The sequence below is a fragment of the Anomaloglossus baeobatrachus genome, chromosome 5 (assembly GCF_048569485.1).
Source record: "Anomaloglossus baeobatrachus isolate aAnoBae1 chromosome 5, aAnoBae1.hap1, whole genome shotgun sequence".
Lineage (NCBI taxonomy): Eukaryota > Metazoa > Chordata > Amphibia > Anura > Aromobatidae > Anomaloglossus > Anomaloglossus baeobatrachus.
Genome location: NC_134357.1, coordinates 144,115,132 through 144,126,083, shown reverse-complemented (window position 1 = coordinate 144,126,083; position 10,952 = coordinate 144,115,132). Strand labels below are relative to the sequence as shown.

The 10,952-nt window shown below is 66.2% G+C and overlaps 1 long non-coding RNA gene across 1 annotated transcript in view; it reads right to left on the bottom strand.

The window, feature by feature from the left end:
* The window catches only part of LOC142309797 (uncharacterized), a 12,521-nt gene extending 3,914 nt beyond the window's left edge, over positions 1-8,607 (bottom strand). The window contains exon 1 of the long non-coding RNA XR_012753994.1: positions 8,284-8,607. This is a non-coding gene — a long non-coding RNA (uncharacterized LOC142309797). The remainder of the gene's footprint in view (positions 1-8,283) is intronic.
* Between the last annotated feature and the right edge of the window lie 2,345 nt (positions 8,608-10,952).

Genomic DNA, 10,952 nt, shown 5'->3' with positions numbered 1-10,952 from the left:
TTTCCCCCTGCAAGCTCCCCCCCCAACGTGCAGGCCTCTTCCCCCCTCCCCAACGTGCAGCCTCTTTCCCCCCTGCATCCTCCCCCCCCCCAACGTGCAGCCTCTCTCCCCCTGCAAGCTCCCCCCCCACCCAACGTGCAGCCTCTCTCCCTGCGAGCCCCACCCAACACACACACACACACACACACACGGCCCCCACACACACACACGGCCCCCACACACACACACGGCCCCCACACACACACACGGCCCCCACACACACACACGGCCCCCACACACACACGGCCCCCCACACACACACACGGCCCCCACACACACACACGGCCCCCACACACACGGCCCCCACACACACACACGGCCCCCACACACACACACGGCCCCCACACACACACACGGCCCCCACACACACACACGGCCCCCACACACACACACGGCCCCCACACACACACGGCCCCCACACACACACACGGCCCCCACACACACACACACACACGGCCCCCACACACACACGGCCCCCCCACACACACGGCCCCCACACACACACGGCCCCCCACACACACGGCCCCCCCCACACACACGGCCCCCCCACACACACGGCCCCCCCACACACGGCCCCCCCACACACGGCCCCCACACACACGGCCCCCACCACACACACACGGCCCCCACACACACACACGGCCCCCACACACACACACGGCCCCCCACACCACACACGGCCCCCACACACACACGCCCCCACACACACACACGGCCCCCCCCACACACGGCCCCCACACACACACGGCCCCCACACACACACGGCCCCCACACACACACGGCCCCCACACACACACGCGGCCCCCCACACACACACACGGCCCCCACACACACACACGGCCCCCACACACACACACGGCCCCCACACACACACACGGCCCCCACACACACACACACACACGGCCCCACACACACACACACGGCCCCCACACACACACACACGGCCCCCACACACACACACACGGCCCCCACACACACACACACGGCCCCCACACACACACACACGGCCCCCCACACACACACACACGGCCCCCACACACACACACACGGCCCCCACACACACACACGGCCCCCACACACACACACGGCCCCCACACACACACACGGCCCCCACACACACACACACACACACGGCCCACACACACACACACACACACACACACACGGCCCCCACACACACACACACACACACGGCCCACACACACACACACACACACACACACACGGCCCCCACACACACACACACACGGCCCCCACACACACACACGGCCCCCCACACACACACACACACACGGCCCCCACACACGGCCCCCCCACACACACACACGGCCCCCACACACGGCCCCCCCCACACACACACACACGGCCCCCACACACGGCCCCCCCACACACACACACGGCCCCCACACACACACACACACACACACACACACGGCCCCCACACACACACACACACACACACACACGGCCCCCACACACACGGCCCCCACACACACACACACGGCCCCCACACACACGGCCCCCACACACACACACACACGGCCCCCACACACACACACACACGGCCCCCACACCACACACACACACGGCCCCCACACACACACACACGGCCCCCACACACACACACACACACGGCCCCCACACACACACACACACACGGCCCCCACACACACACACACACACACGGCCCCCACACACACACACACGGCCCCCACACACACACACACACACGGCCCCCACACACACACACACACGGCCCCCACACACACACACACGGCCCCCACACACACACACACGGCCCCCACACACACACACACGGCCCCCACACACACACACACTGCCCCCACACACACACACACTGCCCCCCACACACACACACACTGCCCCCACACACACACACACTGCCCCCACACACACACACACTGCCCCCACACACACACACACTGCCCCCACACACACACACACTGCCCCCACACACACACACACACACTGCCCCCACACACGGCCCCCACACACACACACACACGGCCCCCACACACACACACACACACGGCCCCACACACACACACACACGGCCCCCACACACACACACACACGGCCCCCACACACACACACACACGGCCCCACACACACACACACACACACACACACACACGGCCCCCACACACGGCCCCCACACACACACACACACACGGCCCCCACACACACACACACACGGCCCCCACACACACACACACACGGCCCCCACACACACACACACACACACACACACACACACGGCCCCCACACACACACACACGGCCCCCACACACACACACACACACGGCCCCCACACACACACACACACACGGCCCCCACACACACACACACACACGGCCCCCACACACACACACACGGCCCCCCACACACACACACACACACACGGCCCCCACACACACACACACACACACGGCCCCCACACACACACACACACACACGGCCCCCACACACACACACACACGGCCCCCACACACACACACACACGGCCCCCACACACACACACACAGGGCCCCCCACACACACACAGGGCCCCCACACACACACAGGGCCCCCACACACACACAGGGCCCCCACACACACACAGGGCCCCCACACACACACAGGGCCCCCACACACACACAGGGCCCCCCTTCGCCCCCTGCCCAGTGCCGGCCCCCCCATCACAACGTGCAGCGTCACCCCCTGCCCAGTGCCGGCCCCCCATCACAACGTGCAGCGTCACCCCCTGCCCAGTGCCGGCCCCCCATCACAACGTGCAGCGTCACCCCCTGCCCAGTGCCGGCCCCCCATCACAACGTGCAGCGTCACCCCCTGCCCAGTGCCGGCCCCCCATCACAACGTGCAGCGTCACCCCCCTGCCCAGTGCCGGCCCCCCATCACAACGTGCAGCGTCACCCCCTGCCCAGTGCCGGCCCCCCATCACAACGTGCAGCGTCACCCCCCTGCCCAGTGCCGGCCCCCCATCACAACGTGCAGCGTCACCCCCCTGCCCAGTGCCAGCCCCACCCCAACGCGCCGCGCCCCGCTGCCCAGCGAGCCCCCGCAGCGTCCCTCGCAAAGAGAGAGGCTGCACGTCGGGGGGGGGGGGGGCTCGCAGGGAGAGAGAGGCTGCACGTCGGGGGGGGGGGGGCTCGCAGGGAGAGAGAGGCTGCACGTCGGGGGGGGGGGGGGCTCGCAGGGAGAGAGAGGCTGCACGTCGGGGGGGGGGGGGGCTCGCAGGGAGAGAGAGGCTGCACGTCGGGGGGGGGGCTCGCAGGGAGAGAGAGGCTGCACGTCGGGGGGGGGGGCTCGCAGGGAGAGAGAGGCTGCACGTCGGGGGGGGGGGGCTCGCAGGGAGAGAGAGGCTGCACGTCGGGGGGGGGGCTCGCAGGGAGAGAGAGGCTGCACGTCGGGGGGGCTCGCAGGGAGAGAGAGGCTGCACGTCGGGGGGGCTCGCAGGGAGAGAGAGGCTGCACGTCGGGGGGGGCTCGCAGGGAGAGAGAGGCTGCACGTCGGGGGGGCTCGCAGGGAGAGAGAGGCTGCACGTCGGGGGGGCTCGCAGGGAGAGAGAGGCTGCACGTCGGGGGGGCTCGCAGGGAGAGAGAGGCTGCACGTCGGGGGGGCTCGCAGGGAGAGAGAGGCTGCACGTCGGGGGGGCTCGCAGGGAGAGAGAGGCTGCACGTCGGGGGGGCTCGCAGGGAGAGAGAGGCTGCACGTCGGGGGGGCTCGCAGGGAGAGAGAGGCTGCACGTCGGGGGGGCTCGCAGGGAGAGAGAGGCTGCACGTCGGGGGGGCTCGCAGGGAGAGAGAGGCTGCACGTCGGGGGGGGCTCGCAGGGAGAGAGAGGCTGCACGTCGGGGGGGCTCGCAGGGAGAGAGAGGCTGCACGTCGGGGGGGCTCGCAGGGAGAGAGAGGCTGCACGTCGGGGGGGCTCGCAGGGAGAGAGAGGCTGCACGTCGGGGGGGGCTCGCAGGGAGAGAGAGGCTGCACGTCGGGGGGGGCTCGCAGGGAGAGAGAGGCTGCACGTCGGGGGGGCTCGCAGGGAGAGAGAGGCTGCACGTCGGGGGGGCTCGCAGGGAGAGAGAGGCTGCACGTCGGGGGGGCTCGCAGGGAGAGAGAGGCTGCACGTCGGGGGGGCTCGCAGGGAGAGAGAGGCTGCACGTCGGGGGGGCTCGCAGGGAGAGAGAGGCTGCACGTCGGGGGGGCTCGCAGGGAGAGAGAGGCTGCACGTCGGGGGGGCTCGCAGGGAGAGAGAGGCTGCACGTCGGGGGGGCTCGCAGGGAGAGAGAGGCTGCACGTCGGGGGGGGCTCGCAGGGAGAGAGAGGCTGCACGTCGGGGGGGCTCGCAGGGAGAGAGAGGCTGCACGTCGGGGGGGCTCGCAGGGAGAGAGAGGCTGCACGTCGGGGGGGCTCGCAGGGAGAGAGAGGCTGCACGTCGGGGGGGCTCGCAGGGAGAGAGAGGCTGCACGTCGGGGGGGCTCGCAGGGAGAGAGAGGCTGCACGTCGGGGGGGCTCGCAGGGAGAGAGAGGCTGCACGTCGGGGGGGCTCGCAGGGAGAGAGAGGCTGCACGTCGGGGGGGCTCGCAGGGAGAGAGAGGCTGCACGTCGGGGGGGCTCGCAGGGAGAGAGAGGCTGCACGTCGGGGGGGCTCGCAGGGAGAGAGAGGCTGCACGTCGGGGGGGCTCGCAGGGAGAGAGAGGCTGCACGTCGGGGGGGCTCGCAGGGAGAGAGAGGCTGCACGTCGGGGGGGGCTCGCAGGGAGAGAGAGGCTGCACGTCGGGGGGGCTCGCAGGGAGAGAGAGGCTGCACGTCGGGGGGGCTCGCAGGGAGAGAGAGGCTGCACGTCGGGGGGGCTCGCAGGGAGAGAGAGGCTGCACGTCGGGGGGGCTCGCAGGGAGAGAGAGGCTGCACGTCGGGGGGGCTCGCAGGGAGAGAGAGGCTGCACGTCGGGGGGGCTCGCAGGGAGAGAGAGGCTGCACGTCGGGGGGGGCTCGCAGGGAGAGAGAGGCTGCACGTCGGGGGGGCTCGCAGGGAGAGAGAGGCTGCACGTCGGGGGGGCTCGCAGGGAGAGAGAGGCTGCACGTCGGGGGGGCTCGCAGGGAGAGAGAGGCTGCACGTCGGGGGGGCTCGCAGGGAGAGAGAGGCTGCACGTCGGGGGGGGCTCGCAGGGAGAGAGAGGCTGCACGTCGGGGGGGCTCGCAGGGAGAGAGAGGCTGCACGTCGGGGGGGGCTCGCAGGGAGAGAGAGGCTGCACGTCGGGGGGGCTCGCAGGGAGAGAGAGGCTGCACGTCGGGGGGGCTCGCAGGGAGAGAGAGGCTGCACGTCGGGGGGGCTCGCAGGGAGAGAGAGGCTGCACGTCGGGGGGGGGCTCGCACCACTGCCCCGCGAGAGCCCCCACAACACGCACCACTGCCCCGCGAGCCCCCACAACAAGCACCACTGCCCCCGCGAGAGCCCACAACAAGCACCACTGCCCAGCGAGAGCCCCCACAACACGCACCACTGCCCAGCGAGAACCCCCAAACGTGCAGCGTCGCCCCCCGCAAGCCCCCCCCAAAACGTGCAGCGTCGCCCCCTGCAAGCCCCCCCAAAACGTGCAGCGTCGCCCCCTGCAAGCCCCCCCCAAAACGTGCAGCGTCGCCCACTGCCCAGTGCCAGCCCCCCCCCAAACGTGCAGCGTCGCCCACTGCCCAGTGCCAGCCCCCCCCAAACGTGCAGCGTCGCCCACTGCCCAGTGCCAGCCCCCCCCCAAACGTGCAGCGTCGCCCACTGCCCAGTGCCAGCCCCCCCCAAACGTGCAGCGTCGCCCACTGCCCAGTGCCAGCCCCCCAAACGTGCAGCGTCGCCCCCTGCAAGCCCCCCCCAAAACGTGCAGCGTCGCCCCCTGCAAGCCCCCCCCAAAACGTGCAGCGTCGCCCACTGCCCAGTGCCAGCCCCCCCAAACGTGCAGCGTCGCCCACTGCCCAGTGCCAGCCCCCCCCCCCCCCAAACGTGCAGCGTCGCCCACTGCCCAGAGCCAGCCCCCCCAAACGTGCAGCGTCGCCCACTGCCCAGTGCCAGCCCCCCCAAACGTGCAGCGTCGCCCACTGCCAGCCCCCCCCAAACGTGCAGCGTCGCCCACTGCCAGCCCCCCCAAACGTGCAGCGTCGCCCACTGCCAGCCCCCCCAAACGTGCAGCGTCGCCCACTGCCAGCCCCCCCAAACGTGCAGCGTCGCCCACTGCCAGCCCCCCCAAACGTGCAGCGTCGCCCACTGCCAGCCCCCCCAAACGTGCAGCGTCGCCCACTGCCAGCCCCCCCAAACGTGCAGCGTCGCCCACTGCCAGCCCCCCCAAACGTGCAGCGTCGCCCACTGCCAGCCCCCCCAAACGTGCAGCGTCGCCCACTGCCAGCCCCCCCAAACGTGCAGCGTCGCCCACTGCCAGCCCCCCCAAACGTGCAGCGTCGCCCACTGCCAGCCCCCCCAAACGTGCAGCGTCGCCCACTGCCAGCCCCCCCAAACGTGCAGCGTCGCCCACTGCCAGCCCCCCCAAACGTGCAGCGTCGCCCACTGCCAGCCCCCCCAAACGTGCAGCGTCGCCCACTGCCAGCCCCCCCAAACGTGCAGCGTCGCCCACTGCCAGCCCCCCCCAAACGTGCAGCGTCGCCCACTGCCAGCCCCCCCCAAACGTGCAGCGTCGCCCACTGCCAGCCCCCCCAAACGTGCAGCGTCGCCCACTGCCAGCCCCCCCAAACGTGCAGCGTCGCCCACTGCCAGCCCCCCCAAACGTGCAGCGTCGCCCACTGCCAGCCCCCCCAAACGTGCAGCGTCGCCCACTGCCAGCCCCCCCAAACGTGCAGCGTCGCCCACTGCCAGCCCCCCCAAACGTGCAGCGTCGCCCACTGCCAGCCCCCCCAAACGTGCAGCGTCGCCCACTGCCAGCCCCCCCCAAACGTGCAGCGTCGCCCACTGCCAGCCCCCCCAAACGTGCAGCGTCGCCCACTGCCAGCCCCCCCAAACGTGCAGCGTCGCCCACTGCCAGCCCCCCCAAACGTGCAGCGTCGCCCACTGCCAGCCCCCCCCAAACGTGCAGCGTCGCCCACTGCCAGCCCCCCCCAAACGTGCAGCGTCGCCCACTGCCAGCCCCCCCCAAACGTGCAGCGTCGCCCACTGCCAGCCCCCCCCCAAACGTGCAGCGTCGCCCACTGCCCACTGCCAGCCCCCCCAAACGTGCAGCGTCGCTCACTGCCCACTGCCAGCCCCCCCCAAACGTGCAGCGTCGCTCACTGCCCACTGCCAGCCCCCCCCAAACGTGCAGCGTCGCTCACTGCCCACTGCCAGCCCCCCCAAACGTGCAGCGTCGCTCACTGCCCACTGCCAGCCCCCCCAAACGTGCAGCGTCGCTCACTGCCCACTGCCAGCCCCCCCAAACGTGCAGCGTCGCTCACTGCCCACTGCCAGCCCCCCCAAACGTGCAGCGTCGCTCACTGCCCACTGCCAGCCCCCCCAAACGTGCAGCGTCGCTCACTGCCCAGTGCCAGCCCCCCCAAACGTGCAGCGTCGCTCACTGCCCAGTGCCAGCCCCCCCAAACGTGCAGCGTCGCTCACTGCCCAGTGCCAGCCCCCCCAAACGTGCAGCGTCGCTCACTGCCCAGTGCCAGCCCCCCCCAAACGTGCAGCGTCGCTCACTGCCCAGTGCCAGCCCCCCCCAAACGTGCAGCGTCGCTCACTGCCCAGTGCCAGCCCCCCCAAACGTGCAGCGTCGCTCACTGCCCAGTGCCAGCCCCCCCAAACGTGCAGCGTCGCTCACTGCCCAGTGCCAGCCCCCCCAAATGTGCAGCGTCGCTCACTGCCCAGTGCCAGCACCCCCCAAACGTGCAGCGTCGCTCACTGCCCAGTGCCAGCCCCCCCCAAATGTGCAGCGTCGCTCACTGCCCAGTGCCAGCCCCCCAAACGTGCAGCGTCGCTCACTGCCCAGTGCCAGCACCCCCAAACGTGCAGCGTCGCTCACTGCCCAGTGCCAGCCCCCCCCAAACGTGCAGCTTCACCCCCTGTCCAGTGAGAGTCCACCCCAAACATGCAGTCGCTCCGTGGCAAGTGCGAGCCGCCCTAAACGTTCCACATTGCCTCCTGCAAGCCCCCCAAACATGCAGCGTCGCCTCCTGCCTAGAATAACCCCCACATTCCTTATGAAACCTCCACAGCATCGCCCCCTGCTCCGTGTAACCCCCCTTCATAAGCCACTTACCTTATGGAAGCCTCCACAGAACGGTGCTGCAGCTTCAGTACATGCCCTGAGATATACACGAGCTGCAGCCCCCAGTGGTGACAGGAGACACTGCTCTGTGCCCCCAACATCCAGCCTGAGACCCCAGAGCTATAACTAATGAGGGAAAGCTGAATATTCCCCCACCTCAGGGTCAGGATCCGTCCGCTCTGCACTGAGGAGCCCAAGCACTGCCGCTTCCCGCCCACAGATCTGCACGGCACTGAGGAGGCCCCGCCCCTTCCGGTGACATCATGATTTCATGAAATCACTCCTCCCCCTCAAAAAATCAACTCCGATCTAGCCTCTACCGTCCAGTCAGTGTGTGTAGCCGGTGTGCTGCAGAGCTGTGTGTGTGATGTACGGAGCAGATCTATGTGCTGCAGAGCTGTGTGTGTCATGTACTGAGCAGATCTGTGTGCTGCAGAGCTGTGTGTGTCATGTACTGAGCAGATCTGTGTGCTGCAGAGCTGTGTGTGTCATGTACGGAGCAGATCTGTGTGCTGCAGAGCTGTGTGTGTCATGTACGGAGCAGATCTGTGTGCTGCAGAGCTGTGTGTGTCATGTACGGAGCAGATCTATGTGCTGCAGAGCTGTGTGTGTGTGATGTACGGAGCAGATCTGTGTGCTGCAGAGCTGTCCGTGTCATGTACGGAGCAGATCTGTGTGCTGCAGAGCTGTGTGTGTCATGTACTGAGCAGATCTATGTGCTGCAGAGCTGTGTGTGTCATGTACGGAGCAGATCTATGTGCTGCAGAGCTGTGTGTGTCATGTACGGAGCAGATCTGTGTGCTGCAGAGCTGTGCGTGTCATGTACGGAGCAGATCTATGTGCTGCAGAGCTGTGTGTGTGATGTACGGAGCAGATCTGTGTGCTGCAGAGCTGTGTGTGTCATGTACGGAGCAGATCTATGTGCTGCAGAGCTGTGTGTGTGATGTACGGAGCAGATCTGTGTGCTGCAGAGCTGTGTGTGTCATGTACGGAGCAGATCTATGTACTGCAGAGCTGTGTGTGTCATGTACTGAGCAGATCTGTGTGCTGCAGAGCTGTGTGTGTCATGTACTGAGCAGATCTGTGTGCTGCAGAGCTGTGTGTGTGATGTATGGAGCAGATCTATGTGCTGCAGAGCTGTGTGTGTGATGTATGGAGCAGATCTATGTGCTGCAGAGCTGTCCGTGTCATGTACGGAGCAGATCTATGTGCTGCAGAGCTGTGTGTGTCATGTACGGAGCAGATCTATGTGCTGCAGAGCTGTGTGTGTCATGTACGGAGCAGATCTGTGTGCTGGAGAGCTGTGTGTGTGATGTACGGAGCAGATCTATGTGCTGCAGAGCTGTGTGTGTGATGTACGGAGCAGATCTATGTGCTGCAGAGCTGTGTGTGTGATGTACGGAGCAGATCTATGTGCTGCAGAGCTGTGTGTGTCATGTACGGAGCAGATCTGTGTGCTGGAGAGCTGTGTGTGTCATATACGGAGCAGATCTATGTGCTGCAGAGCTGTGTGTGTGTGATGTACGGAGCAGATCTGTGTGCTGCAGAGCTGTGTGTGTCATGTACGGAGCAGATCTGTGTGCTGCAGAGCTGTGTGTGTCATGTACGGAGCAGATCTGTGTGCTGCAGAGCTGTGTGTGTCATATACGGAGCAGATCTGTGTACTGCAGAGCTGTGTGTCATGTACGGAGCAGATCTATGTGCTGCAGAGCTGTGTGTGTGATGTACGGAGCAGATCTATGTGCTGCAGAGCTGTGTGTGTGATGTACGGAGCAGATCTATGTGCTGCAGAGCTGTCCGTGTCATGTACGGAGCAGATCTATGTGCTGCAGAGCTGTGTGTGTCATGTACGGAGCAGATCTGTGTGCTGCAGAGCTGTGTGTGATGTACGGAGCAGATCTATGTGCTGCAGAGCTGTGTGTGTGATGTACGGAGCAGATCTATGTGCTGCAGAGCTGTGTGTGTCATGTACGGAGCAGATCTATGTGCTGCAGAGCTGTCCGTGTCATGTACGGAGCAGATCTGTGTGCTGCAGAGCTGTGTGTGTCATATACGGAGCAGATCTGTGTGCTGCAGAGCTGTGTGTGTCATGTACGGAGCAGATCTGTGTGCTGCAGAGCTGTGTGTGTGATGTACGGAGCAGATCTATGTGCTGCAGAGCTGTGTGTGTCATGTACTGAGCAGATCTGTGTGCTGCAGAGCTGTGTGTGTCATGTACTGAGCAGATCTGTGTGCTGCAGAGCTGTGTGTGTCATGTACTGAGCAGATCTGTGTGCTGCAGAGCTGTGTGTGTCATGTACGGAGCAGATCTGTGTGCTGCAGAGCTGTGTGTGTCATGTACGGAGCAGATCTGTGTGCTGCAGAGCTGTGTGTGTCATGTACGGAGCAGATCTATGTGCTGCAGAGCTGTGTGTGTGTGATGTACGGAGCAGATCTGTGTGCTGCAGAGCTGTCCGTGTCATGTACGGAGCAGATCTGTGTGCTGCAGAGCTGTGTGTGTCATGTACTGAGCAGATCTATGTGCTGCAGAGCTGTGTGTGTCATGTACGGAGCAGATCTATGTGCTGCAGAGCTGTGTGTGTCATGTACGGAGCAGATCTGTGTGCTGCAGAGCTGTGCGTGTCATGTACGGAGCAGATCTATGTGCTGCAGAGCTGTGT